Consider the following 14,863-nt stretch of genomic DNA (forward strand, 5'->3'; position numbering starts at 1 on the left):
TCTACATAACAAATTTGAATTTTTTTAAAAAATTTGGGAATCCTATTTACAAATTGTTGAAATTAAGTTGTAAACTAAACCTTCCGACTCCTAAAGTTAAAATTAAAATCAAGAAAATTAAGATATGTTAGATTTTATTTGATAGCTTTAGAAAGTTTTTATAATTATTATCCAGATGTTTTCTTCTTTTTTTTTCTTTCATTTCTATTGGGTTGTTGGGGGGAGGGTGGAGGATGGGAACGGGGAAAATTTTAAAATCACTATCAATCAATTTTTTTGTTATACTTGAATAAGAAATGTATGTAAAAGTTGTTTAATGCATATGTGAAATTAAATTTAAAAATTTTTAAAACGGATGATCCTGACGCCATCTCCCGACAAAGGTAAGTACACCACGTTGGCAGCTAACCCTTTGCCAACCACGCCACCCACCCCCCACCTCAGCCTCCCAGCCATCCAAGAAGGCGGCTGATTGGAACTGTCCTGCTACGTAACAATCCGGAGGGCTGACTGTTTGGCCCGATAGCGCAAGACAACTGATGAACGGTCTGATTGGCAAGGGTGCAACTGGTCTCCTGACCTTCTCATTGGCTCACATGGGTGATCCTGACACTCACTCTCCTCCTCCCGACAACGGTAAGTACACGACCACTGTGTTAAATCAGGACCGTTACACTGGCCACCATCATTTCTCAGGAGCTCTATCAAGAGTGACCTGGCCGGCTGCATCACAGTGTGGTACACTTGCTGCAGAGAACTGGATCGGAGGTCAATCCACAAAACCATAAAAGTGGCAGAAAGGATCACTGGGGTCTCCCTCCTCCATCGACGTGATTGTTGTCTGGAGAGGCCACCCAAAACCATTAAGGACCCCTTCCACCCTGCACAAAGCATCTTTGAGGGAAGAGATACAGGAGGATCAGAGCCAGCACCACCAGGCTGAGAAACAGCTTCTTCCCATGGGCAGCGAGAACGCTGAACGACCAAAGGAACTGCTTGCACTAACCATCCGAGACTCTCATATATATGAAAGATTTTTTTTTTAAATTTGCATATATGAATACCTGTCCTCCGTATGTATTGTTTGTCTGCATGTGTTAAGTCGGGTTGTATGTCTGCATGTTTTGCACCAAGGACTGGAGAACGCTGTTTCGTCGAGTTGTACTTGTACAATTGGCTGAGAATAAACTTGAGTTAACTTGACTTGAATGAATATTTTTATCAAACACAGAATGATTACTTAACTGAATTTATGCTTGGTAAAATTCATGACAAATGCAGCATTGATACTTGGCTTTAGGTTCCGGACGCCAGCAGGTATGACGCTTCATTTTGAAAATCATTAAGAACTGGATTTAGTCTGTACCGGCTGGGAATGTGTTTGGATGACAGAAAAATGTTTATATTCATAAAGCAGCTGACCAGGCTCTTCAAAGCTCTTGTTTTCAAGATACTGTGACAATTATCAGCAGTGATGAGGTAGATGAGGAAGGAATTTTAGGGTGAATTCCAAAAAGCGCCTTGAATAGAATATAGAGCACTACAGCCTTCAACCCTTGGTGTTGCACTGTCCTATATATATTCCGACCAAAGGAAACTAAACCCTCCTGACCTCATAACCCTTTCATCCCAGTGCCTGGCTAAGAGTCTCTTCAATGCCGCTAATGTTCCAGCTTCCACCACTGTTCTCGGAAAGGCGTTCCAGGCACCCACAACTCTTTGCGTTTAAAAAAACCTACCCCCCGACGTCTCCCCTAAACATTCCTCCCTTCACTTTGTACAGAGGTCCCTCTGTGTTTGCTACACCCACCCTGGGGAAAAGGTGCTGGCTATCCACCTTAACTATGGCTCTCAGAATCTGGTAGACCTCTGTTTAATATCTCCTGGAATGAACATAGAACAATACTTCATAAATCATAGTATAGAGTATAGGAGCTGGGAGGTGATGCTGCAGCTGTTTAAGGCATTGGTGAGGCCAGGTTTGGAGTGCTGTGCTCATTTCTGGTCTCCAAATTATAGAAAGGGTATAGATAAGGTGGAGAGGGTGCAGAGAAGGTTTACAAGGATGTTGCCTGGCTTACAGCATCTGGATTACAGGGAGAGATTAAGGAGACTGGGACTTTATTCATTGGAATGTAGACGACTGAGAGGGGACTTGATCGAGGTATTTAAAATTATGAAAGGAATAGATAGACTTGACATAAACAGACTCTTTCCCCTGAGGGCAGGGGAGGTTGGAACAAGAGGCCATGAGTTAAGGGTAAGGGGGGAAACACTTTTTTTTTTGTAGTTGCATCATTATTTAATTATTGTGAATTTGCACACAGTGAAAATTAATTGAAGGTTAAAAAGACACAATTAATTCATAATAACCATTGGAAAATAGCCAGAGAAAAGTGTACACATTTGCAATGTAAACATTAGGTTCAAGTCAACCATGCCAATGACAAACCTCCAAAAATGTTGCTACCTCAAGCTGAAAGAGGCACTTAATTCACCAGGAATGAGAACCTCCTCAGCCCAAATCTGAGCTTCACTCACTTTCTTTTTTTTTTAAAATTTTTTATTTTTCACACCATAAATCACATTAGCCATGATATACACTATTTCTTTTTCACACATATACAGTGACTTTTTCTCCACCCCCCCTCCTCCCAAGCCACCCCCCCACCCCCCCCCTAGGGGGCAACACTTTAAGAGAAATATTAGAAGTGGCTTTTTCACTCAGCAAGTGGTGGCAGAATGGAAAGATCTTCCAAATGAGATAGTTGCGGCAGGTTCCCTTCTGTCATTTAAGAGAAGGTTGGATGTGTACATGGAGGTGAGGGGGTTGGAGGGTTATTGGCGGAGAGCGGGAGATTTGAGCTTGAGGGGTCATTCTAGTGAACCGGTGCGGACTCGAAAGGCCGACATGGCCTGTTTCCGCTCCATAAATGGTTATATGGTTATATGGTTAACAATTTTCCCCTGCAACCGCTGCAACCGTGTCTGCCTGTCCCGCATCGGACTTGTCAGCCACAAACGAGCCTGCAGCTGACGTGGACTTTTTACCCCCTCCATAAATCTTCATCCACGAAGCCAAGCCAAAGAAAGAAGAAGTACAGTACAATATTGTACATACAATAATACAGCACAGTACAGGCCCTTCGGCCCTTGATGTTGTGCCAACCCATATATTCCTTTAAAAAAAGTACTAAACCCTCCCTACCCTCTATTTTTCTTTCATCCATGTGTCTGTCAAAGAGTCTTTTAAATGTCCCATTGTTTCAGCCTCCACCATTATCCCTGGCAAGGCATTTCAGGCACCCACAACTCTCTGTATAAAAATAGTACTCCAGATGTCTCCCCTAAACTTCCCTCCCTTCACTTTGCCTGATTTGCTGATCTGCCCCGGGAAACAGGTGCTGGCTGTCCACCCTATCTATGGCTCTCAGAATCTTGTAGACCTCTATTGTCTCCTCCCATCCTTCTGCACACCAAAGAGAAAAGTCTCAGCTCTGCTAACCTTGCCTCATAAGACTTGTTTCCCAATCCATTTGAAATGTCACTTGAAGCGCAGCTGCACTGAGGTTTTTGCTCAGGTGATGAAGCCTGTGCAGCAGTGTGGCAAATCATTCATCCTCATGTTTACATCCATGCTATCTTTTCTCCACCCTGCCACTAAATATATCTTCACTATTCCATATAACCATTTACGGAGCGGAAACAGGCCATATTGGCCTTTCGAATCCACACCGGTTCACTGATTTGCGCACCCTCTTCAGGCATTGGTCCCGGTAGATCTTCATTCAATAACGATGGGCAAATTCAATGCAGGTGGAATCAGATAATAGCAAAACTATGAGCAAACAAATTGGCTGTCTGTGTACCAAAAATAGTAAAACTTGACGAAACTCGATTTATTAAGAAAAGACAAACAATGGACAATATCTCTAAGTTCATTAACTTAATCCATTCCCCTCACCTGCATTAACAAGGCTCATCTTCCAGCCACTCTCTAGATTTAGACTTGATCTCATATTCAAAGGTTCAAAGTCAAGTCAAGTTTATCGTCATCCGATTGCACAAATACAACCTGATGAAACAGCGTTCTCTAGACCTCGGTGCCAAACGTACAGAGATACAACCAGACATAACACACATACAGGACAAGTATTCATATACATAAATAAATATTGTTTCGTGAGAGTCTCGGATGGTTAGTCCGAGCAGTTTCTTTAGTCGTTCAGCATTCTCACTGCTCGTGGGAAGAACCTGCTCCTCAGCCTGGTGGTGCTGGCTCTGATACTCCTGTATCTCTTCCCTGACAGGAGCAGCTGAAAGACACTGTGTTCAGGGTGGAAGGAGTCCTCAATGGTTTAACATGCCCTCTTCAGATAATGATCCCAGTCAATCATGTCGTTGAGAGGAGGGAGGGGAGAGAGACTTGAGTGATCCTCTCTGCCACACTCATGGTCCTGTAAATTGACCTCCAATCAATTATGCATAACATACTGTAATTATACTGTCATGTGATAGGCAAACAAACGGTCACCATGAGTATTCCCCGGCACCCCTCAGAATAGGAGAAAGAGAAGCAAAAGAGAGTCCTTTCAAAGTCACTGAGTGTCCGTGGATTCGCCTTCAGCACTCCTGCAGCCTTTGCAGCTGCACACACTCCAGATCAGACCATTGGCAGCCCGAGCTCCGATATGATCAGGATGCCTGAGGCACGTCGAGAGCCCTTCTTGCCATCAGCACCCTCTTGCCTGGTTTCCGGGTTTAGTTATAGCTCATAACTTAAGTTTTGTTTGCATGACATCACAACAAAATTATTCTTTGTTTTAAGTACCAAATATGCATTCCGATGACAAATGTGTTTTTAATCCCACTTAAAAATGTGTCAGTGGGATGGAAATTGAGAGAGTTCATTGTGGGCAGTTCCTCAGTCTTAAAGGAGAAAGTCAGATGTTATTGAGTTGAAATGTCTGGGGCAGGAATGGAACTTTCAGTTACCTGATTCAGAGGTAAATGTATTACCAATTATGCTAAAATAACCCTGGGAATCTATTTACTTTATTAGCCACTTCATTGAAATCATTTTACAGCATTTACCCTAATCTACCCTAATGCTGATATCAAGTAATTTTCCATTGAACGGCCAATTCTTTCATTCAAGATGTTGTCAGCAAAAGTGTTGTCAATTCTGTTCCAAATTCATTGAAATTCTTTGTTCAAATATGCCAATGGTAGTAATGGCCTTGCATCCTGCAGCTAGTCACTCTGCTTGTCCAGAGTGAGAGATACAGTAAACATGCTTTTCATAATTTCACCAAGTCTACATTCTGTCATATTTCTGGCATCCTTCCCAGGTAGTTACGAAGAGGTTATAGTGGAGAGAGAAAGAAAAAACTTCAGGACATATCTTTCTTTTTTCTTTCTTTGGCTTGGCTTCGCGGACGAAGATTTATAGAGGGGTAAATGTCCATGTCAGCTGCAGGCTCGTTTGTGGCTGACAAGTCCGATGCGGGACAGGCAGACACGGTTGCAGCGGTTGCAGGGGAAAATTGGTTGGTTGGAGTTGGGTGTTGGGTTTTTCCTCCTTTGTCTTTTGTCAGTGAGGTGGGCTCTGCGGTCTTCTTCAAAGGAGGTTGCTGCCCACCGAACTGTGAGGCGCCAAGATGCACGGTTTGAGGCGATATCAGCCCACTGGCATATCTAGCTAGATATAAAATACAATGTACACAAATAGATAAAAGCACCAGAGCAGATCAATGGTAACAGATTAATTCGGTATCAGGAAATGTAAGATTTACATTGTGGTTAGGAAACAAGAATTGTAATTGTACGAGTTTGGTGCAGTGGAAATTCTGTTGTATAATTCCCGTTGCAAACTCACCCAGTTAACTCATACTTTTCAGGAAAGGGAAACCAATGTAATAAATGCTGGTGGAATCTTCTGCCAAGCAGTATTTTCTCATTTCTTACCCTTTGGGAGATTATTCTTCATTCTTTCTGGTAAAATCAATAAGTTCACATTTTCACACATTAATGATGAGATTTTGTCATACACATAAACACAATGTATATATGCTCTGAAATTCTTAGTTAAAGCAGCCAAGCAGCTATTTTTGCAATATAAACAACTCCAATAGTATATACATAAACTTGCTAACCGAAAGGGGCAGAATGGTTAGCGCAGCGGTTAGCTCTACGCTGTAACAGCCCCAGGGATCAGGGTTCTAATCCAGCGCTGTCTGCATGGGTTTCTTCCCACCCTTCAAAATGTACAGATGTTGGATGTAATTGGGTAACTCAGGCTCATGGGCCGAAAAGGTCTGTTAACTTGCTGTATGTCTAAAAAAAATTCAGAAACCAAACCAGAATTTATTGTCACAAACAAGTCATGAAATTCGGTGTTTTGCTGCCTCTCTGTTAAGCACCATCTCTACTTTGAAAATATCTTGGTTTATAAATCCCCATTTGATATTCTCAACATCTGAAATTATCCTGTTAAAGGCTTTTAAAATCTCCTCATCCTTTCAATTTTGACCTTCTCATCCCTCTCATTTTAATTAATCCATCTTTACAGCAACTGAGATCCTACACTCTGGAATTCTCTTCCTTAAGCTCTCCTCCTCTTTTCCACCCTCCCTACGACCCTACCTCCATAACCAAGCATCTCTTTCAATAAATCGGCATAAATCTTTGTCTCAAACACTCACCTGAAAGGCCATAGAATGCGTGAACAGTGCTAAATAAATGGAAGTGGTTGTTATTGTGCACAGATGCATAAAGAGTGCCTGGGTTGCCAGTGTGATATGTAAATGGCAGCCAGCGTGGTAATGAACTGATAATGTCCCATCTGCTGTCTTCACAAAGCAAAGAGAATCCTGTGAAGCAGCAGCCACTTTGGAGGCGACACCAGCGTACAATCACCACCTGCACTCAAAGCAGGCGCACAGGCAAACGCACAAACTAAAGGAGGTTCTCTGGAGGAAAGGCATGCAGTGTTCAGCAGCCAGATGGTCGAGAACAGAGGCCCAGCATGCTGACCGACTGCATTATGCAGATACTTATCTCCACGGGCTTGCTTTTAGACTGAACTTGTTGGAGACAATGGGAAAGTGAGCAAATGCCTTGCCTTTGTACATTGTATTTTATGACTTGTAAACATTCCAAATTCCTTTCCAGCCAATTTATCATATTTCATCAAATAGTCAGTTCAGCTGATCGAGTCTACGCTGACTCGGAGCACTCCAATTCCCTGTCTTATCATTCCTGTAGCCGATTGACAGCGATGATGACTTTATTGTCAGATACATTGAGTAATGTAAATGAACACAAAGATGAGACCAGAAGGCCACATGGAATGGAATTGGACCATTCGTCCCAATGAGTCAAGATTCAATGTTATTTTATTGTCATGGAATAAAACAAAAATTGTGGTATTACATGAAATTTCCTTTTGTCTACCATAAGGCAGATAAAGGTTTGCCATCAGCACAAATTGACCAGCGCCCCTTACAGTCAGGGAGAGAGAAGCAAGCAGAGTGTCCCACCACCCCCCCCCCCCCGAGGGTCACTGAATGTCCGTGGATTCACCTCCAGTGCTCTCGCACTGCACAGCCTTCAATCCAAGCCATCGACAACCTGACCTCTAGATCCAAACCTCTGACATGATCAGGAAGCCCTCAACACCCTTGACACCCTCTTGCATCTCAGTTCTGATACCTGGTGCCCCTTCAGCTGGACTCAAGCCCATCTCCAGCAGTCTGCCTTCAGTAAGATCTTCAGCTTCAGAGCACTTCACTGGTCTGCCACTGAGGTCATCATCCAGTGGGTTGGCTCTTTTTTATATTTAGACATATAGCATGCTAAGAGGCCATTTCACCCTATGAGTCCATGCTGCCCAATTTACACTCCATTAACCTTCACCATTATTTTAGTGTGAAAAAAACAGGACAGTCCTTTTGTGGTGTTGGAGCAGAGTGCGGTTTTATTCATCAAAATGATTCATGAACTCATTCAACTCCTGTGCATCATCTTGCCAAGATGTCATAATCATAATTAGATGCACTTTGCCTCGAAGTTCATATCTCCCACCTAGTTCTTGGGTTTTGAAACATCATCCATGACTAAGTTGACTTATTCAAGTGTTTACCTTTGTCCAGATTCCTGACAAACGTCTCAGGTCTGAAATGTTAACTGTCTTTTACTTACTATGAATGCTGCTTGACCTGCTCAGTTTCTCCTGTACTTTTATGCATTGCCCTCGACCCCTGGCATCTGCAGCTTAGCTTGTTTAAACGCAAAACTTACAATTTGTCGAGAAAACAAGTGAGCTCACTCCTGTCTTTCAGCGGAGGAAAGTTGTCTTCTTTTCAGTGTAGCTTTTACTTGGCAGGATCAGACAATAACCCAAGATTCCTTTTGAAGATCCTTTTATTGTCATGTAATAACACAGAAAATCTAATATACACAATATACACCGACCTTTGCTTGCCATAAAGGCAAACAAAGAGCCACAGGGATCTGTTCTGGGACCCCTACTCATTGTGATTTTTATAAATGACCTGGATGAAGAGGCAGAAAGATGGGTCAGTAATTTTGTGTATGACACGAAGGTTGGAGGAGTTCTGGATGGAGCTGAAGGTTGTCGAAGGTTACAAGATGATATAGACAGGATGCAGAGTTGGGTGGAGAAGTGGCAGATGGATTTCAATCTGGATAAGTGTGAGGTGATGCATTTTGGAAAGGCAATTTAAAAAGTCTCTTTAATTAGGATCAAAAGTGAATGGGAGAATGATCTATTTCAGAAGAAGATTGGATTTCAATTTTGGCTCTTATCCATGACTCATTTCAATGCGCTCAGCGCAGTTTGATTCAATTTAAAGTGCTTCATAGAATACATTTTTCTAAAATTAAGCTCGCTCGAATCTACCCAGATATCAACTATTGTGTGACAATTGTAAAAAGTTTGAAGCCTCTTTGCTATCTATGCTTTGTCCCAATTTAGTGGAATATTGGACAGCTATTTTCAGAACATTTTTGGCCATTTTTGGGATCGATCTAGATTCATGTCCATTGATTGCAATATTTGGCCTCTCCAGTGATGTAAACGTATATTTAATGTCCAACTAAAAACAAGTAATAGCATTTTCTACATTACTGGCTAGGAGGAATATTGCTTCAATGTAAAGAGGACTCTCCACCCACCCATAGACTGGACATTATGACCTTTCTAGGTTTTGGAAAAAAAATCAGTCATAATGTTAGGAAGATTAAGATCTCATTCGATAAGACTTGGGGGTTAATCTATAGCTTACTTTCATATTTGGAATGATCAAGGTGCGGGGATGCAGTAAATGGGCGTGTCTTGTCAAATCTCCGTTGCTCGATTTCAAGTCTGCTTGAATACCAAATTCAACCTTGGTTGGTGAACAGGGTTAGATCTTTATAATCAACTTTTTTTTTCATTTTCTTTTTCACTGTATGTTTAAGTGGGTGACCTTCAATCCTGAACTGTGTTCCCTCTTGTCCAAGACTTTCTCACCAATGGGAAAGAATCTTTCTACATTTACTCTTTCCATGCCTTTCACCATTTGAAATTTTCCAATGAGATTCCCCCTTCATTCTCCTAAATTGCAGCAAGTACAGATCAGCTGTCAAATGTCCCTCATTTCATAACCCTTTTCATTCCCAGAATCGTCCTTGTGAATCTTTTCTGAACCCTCTCGTATGTCAACACATCCTCTCTTAAATGAGGAGCCCAAAACTGCTCACAATCCTCGGTGAGTTCTCACTAGGGCCTTATAAAACCTCAACATCACATCCCTGCTCTTAGATTCTATTCCACTTGAAATGAACGCCAGCGTTGCATTTTGCCTTCTTCACCACTGATTAAACATGCACTGACCCCTATTGTCCAGTTGGCTCAGGTTATATAGATCAACCTTATCATACAGAACAAAAGTTGGCTTCCTTTGCTAGATTTCATTATCTTCTTCTTCTTTCTTTCTTTGGCTTGGCTTCGCGGATGAAGATTTATGGAGGGGGTAAAAAGTCCACGTCAGCTGCAGGCTCGTTTGTGGCTGACAAGTCCGATGCGGGACAGGCAGACACGGTTGCAGCGGTTGCAACAAAAGTTGGCTTCCTTTGCTAGATTTCATTATCTTCTTCTTCTTTCTTTCTTTGGCTTGGCTTCGCGGATGAAGATTTATGGAGGGGGTAAAAAGTCCACGTCAGCTGCAGGCTCGTTTGTGGCTGACAAGTCCGATGCGGGACAGGCAGACACGGTTGCAGCGGTTGCAACAAAAGTTGGCTTCCTTTGCTAGATTTCATTATCTTCTTCTTCTTTCTTTCTTTGGCTTGGCTTCGCGGATGAAGATTTATGGAGGGGGTAAAAAGTCCACGTCAGCTGCAGGCTCGTTTGTGGCTGACAAGTCCGATGCGGGACAGGCAGACACGGTTGCAGCGGTTGCAACAAAAGTTGTCTTCCTTTGCTAGATCTTTTTGCATAAGGGTTATCACAAGTCATCTCCTGTTCTGGGGTGTAGCACTCCCATCTTAATCCTCCAGGCCAAAACTATCCTGTTGTTTTGATCAGAAATTAATTCATCCCCAGATATTTCTAATCACCATTCTGTTCCTGTCTGGCCAATTTCTGCTGTTCTCTTTAACACCTCCTCCTGCCTTAATCTTCCTCCTAGACTGGTTTTCCATTCCCTTTGTTTCTTGCAGGCCATTCTTTGTTCTGGTCTGGCCTGTGTCTCCTGTGCTACTCACCACCTCCTTCAGTTGAGCATTCCTCCTAAATCGTTTTATGCATTTCCTCTCCCTGTATTTGGGAGCAGACAATTTTGCTCAGCCAACTTTGCTCCATGCTGTGATTGCCACTTAATCACATTCCTCTTTTTCCCTGAACCATGCAGTACATATAAACTTATTAATTAATCATTTCTTTCATAATGTTTTAACCCCTAGATAAGTTGACCTTCAGGCTATCCTGCATGAAGACTCCCAGGACCCTTAACATCTGGATATTTTTAATTTTCTTCCTATTTAGAAAATAGTCTCCCCATTTATTTTTTCTACCATATTACACGACCGTATACTTTTCAACATTGCATTTCATTTCATTTGCCACTTCTCCGTCCTTCTGTAGCCACCTGATTTCTTCAACACTACCTGCTCCTTCACTTTCCTTTGAATCATCTGCGAACTTGGCGACAAAGCCATTCAGTCCACAATCTAAATTGTTGATATACAATCGAAAAAGAAGCGGGCCCAACACCGATCCATGTGGAAAACTACCAGCAACTGGTAACCAACAACAAATCTCTGCTTCCTGCCGATCAGCCAATGCTCTACCCATGCTATTATGTTTCTTTTGCCTCTGCACCCTCCTGTTCAATCCATTGGCATCCCAAGCCCTTCTTGCCCTCAGCACCCTCACCGATCACGTTTCCTATACCTGTTTCCTATGAGCCAGTCTCCAGCAGACTGCAGATTGATGAGAGTTCTGCAACCGCAAGTTGCCAACCACCCACAGCCTGTACGGGTCCATCAGCAGATGAACCCCTTGCTGGTCTGTTGCCTTGGTCAACTTACTGCAAGGTTGCCTTCCAGGCCTCTCCCCGTTTCTGGTGCCCTGTGCTGGTCCACTGCTCCCCCAGAGTCTGCTCCCCACAGACACTACCATCTTGGCACAGACTTCCCTGGTTCAAGGATGTTTGAAGAAAAAGCAACATCAGCACCTCTAAAGCCTGTATGGAGTTGTCAGCACCATGTCCAGGCAGTAGGACCCTGCGGAGTGGAACAATGTCTCTACTCCCCGCTTTCGCAGGTCTGTACCAGCGACCACACTGCTTTTGCAGCATCCAGATTTAAAATAATATTTAGTTTTAAAAATGTTCAGCAAAGACTAGATGGGCCAAAGGGCCTGTTGCTGTGCTGTAATGTTCCATATGCATAATTATTTCTGGCAAAAGAAGCAAAATGGTTCCACCTTGACGCAAAGAGCCCGCATTTCTGACAACATCATAAATGAGTGGCAATCTTCTTCCTTCTACAGACCTGTGAAAGAATTCAGACAACAGGAACTTGAATTTGGGTTCAGCTCATCACTGATGGAATCAGTTCCAGCCAAATACAAACTTGCCGATCTCTTCCATGTGTAAAATTATCCTGTTAAAAACCTGCCAATTGCGATGTTTTATGTCTGCTTTGAGATGGGAATCAATCAGGCATTCTTTCGCCGTAGCTTCGATGTCAGTCAACGCTTTATACTGTTGGCTAACTCTGCAGTGAAAATAAATACAAACCATCTTCCATTTCTCTCTGGCATGCAATTTTGCTAGCTCCAATTGGTACAGTTTGAAGTCTGGTTTGCTGGATTAAATCCAAAGATAATAAGAAAACTTGTACATTAGCGAGGCACTGAGATGAATTCTAAGAAGCAACTCCCAAATGCTCCCTGCAGCTTTGCAACCTCTGCCACAAGCCTGCCTCTGCTTCAGTCAGTGCATTTAAGTATCCTTGTTATCTTTCCTCAGGCAGGCACCAGCATTGTTAACATCCGTTCTGTTGCGACATGCAAAGTGCAAACAATTTCGCTGAGCATTATTACAAGAAGATCAAAATGCCGCCGATGCCACACAAAAAATGGTGTAACACGTCAGGAAGCTTCTGTGCAAGAGGACGGAGCTGGAAGTCTCGGCACTGGAACAGCACACAAAAGCATTAACAGGCAGTCAGCATTTTGGGCCTCGATGTCGGCAGCCTTTTGCTCTCCAAGAACGTTGAGGGACCTGCTGTGTTTGTCCGGCATGTTTGTGCGCTGTTCCGGTTCTCCAGCATCTGCAGGTTCCTCCTTGCACTTGCTTGGGATAATGGGGCAGAGAGGGTGAGGATAAAGGTGCAGATGGGAAGAGGGTTGGAGTCACCCTAGGTATCAAAGAAAGAATTGCTCTGCCAGTAGACAGGGGTGGTGGGGGTGGAGGGGGGGGGAGGTGGGGAAGAATTTGGGATGGCATTGGTGAGGAGTTGAGGGTTTGCTCATTAAATGAATTGTCTGGTGGACTGCAAAATCAAAGGGGGTGTTCCGGAAAGAACCTGGACCAGGTCAACCAAAGAACATGCCCTTGATTTTCATAGAGATGTCGGTGAGGGAGTGCTGCCGTCTGGCACATACCAGGCTGCAGGAGTACATGCTGAAGGATCCACTGAGACTCGGTACAGCCAATGTGAGGACACTATGGAGAAGGATTGCAGTCCAGGGTCCTCCCATTTACCAGGCCCTGAGGGGCTGAGACCCAAAGGGAAGTCCCACAAATGGCAGAACTTGGTGGGGGGTGGGGGGGGGGGGGGGTGGGCGAGTGGAATTACAAGGTGCCACTGGTGTAAATAGCAAGAGCATGTAGCAATCTGAAATGATGAAAATGTATGGGCATGACACTAAGGGTGCAAAGAGACCGCTCTTGTCTTGACTTCCTCACCCACTCCTCCCTTCCCACCTACCCCGGCAACTACAGGAGATGCTCCACTTGCACCCACACCTCCTCCCTCACCACAGTTCGGGGCTCCAAACAGTCCTTCCAAGTGAAGCAACACTTCACAGTGAGACCAAAAGCGGTCATCTACTGCATCCGCTCGTCTCATTGTGGTCTGTTCCACATCAAAGAGACTGGGCGCAGTCTGGCTGATCAATTATTTGAGCATCTCAGTTTTGTCTGCCGCATTAGCTGAAGGGCCTGTAGTTTTCAATTTTTTTTTTAATTTCGACATATCGCACAGTAACAGACCCTTCCGGCCCAAAAGCCCATGCTGCCCAATTTCACCCAATTAACCTACAGCCCCTGGTACATTTGGAAGGGTGGGAGGAAACGCACAGAGAATGGGGAGAATGTGCAAACTCCTTACAGGCAGTGCTAGATTCGACCCTGGGTCGCTGGTGCTGTAACAGTGTTGCCCTGACCGCTACGTTAACCATGCCTCCTGTTGACTCTTACCAAAACCAGACTTGGTCCTCCTTTTATCTCACTGTGATAGTACAGACCTATCACCAATGTGTACAGTTACAGTATCTAGAGTGTAATGACTGTGCTTACAGCGATTGGCTGAGAGCTAAGCCACGCCTACTGTCTGGGCCTTAAAGGGTTGCGTCCCTAGCCAGGTTGGATCATTCCGGATTGGTCGGCCACCTGTGAAGAGCTCCTATCTTTTGCTAATAAAAGCCTTGGTTTGGATCAACAAGTCTTTGGTTCTTTCGTTGAACTCTACACTCACCAACCATGAACTTTAGTGCTCTCGCTCTCTCGCCCTCTCGCTCTCTCGCTCTCTCTCTCTCTCTCTCTCTCTCTCTCTCATTCACTCTGCCTCTGACAAAATGTCCTCCATCAAAACAAGAAAATCAAAATGAAAGGTTAAACAGGGAAAGGTGAAACAGGTTAGGACTTTATTCCCTGGGACAGAAGAATGAGGGGGGACTTGAAATTAAAATTATGAGGGGATAGACAGAGTAAATGTAGATAGGCTTGTTTCACTGAGGGTATGTGAGATGCAAACCAGAGGACATAGGTTAAGGGTGAAAGGGGAAAAGTTTAGGGGGAACATCTTCATACAGAGAGTGGTGGGAATGTGGAATGTGCCAGCTGAAGTGGTAAATGTGTGCTCAGTTTTAACATTTAAGAAGAATTTGGACAGGTACATGGATCAGAGAGTTGTGGATGGCTATGGACAGTGCAGGTCAATGGAATTAAGAAAAGGGGATGGTTTAGCACAAACTAGAGGGGGGCGAAGTGACCTGTTTTTTGTGTTGTAATTGTTCTATGGTTCTATGAAAGGACACAAGAGCATAATGGAGGAACTCAATATTTTTGTC

General features: G+C 43.6%; 1 protein-coding gene across 1 annotated transcript in view; it reads left to right on the top strand.

The window, feature by feature from the left end:
* The window catches only part of LOC138754147 (netrin receptor UNC5D-like), a 483,772-nt gene that overhangs the window by 348,222 nt on the left and 120,687 nt on the right, over positions 1–14,863 (top strand). The gene's annotated exons all lie outside the window — the stretch shown is intronic.

The sequence above is a fragment of the Narcine bancroftii genome, chromosome 2 (assembly GCF_036971445.1).
Source record: "Narcine bancroftii isolate sNarBan1 chromosome 2, sNarBan1.hap1, whole genome shotgun sequence".
In the NCBI taxonomy this organism is placed as follows: Eukaryota; Metazoa; Chordata; class Chondrichthyes; order Torpediniformes; family Narcinidae; genus Narcine; species Narcine bancroftii.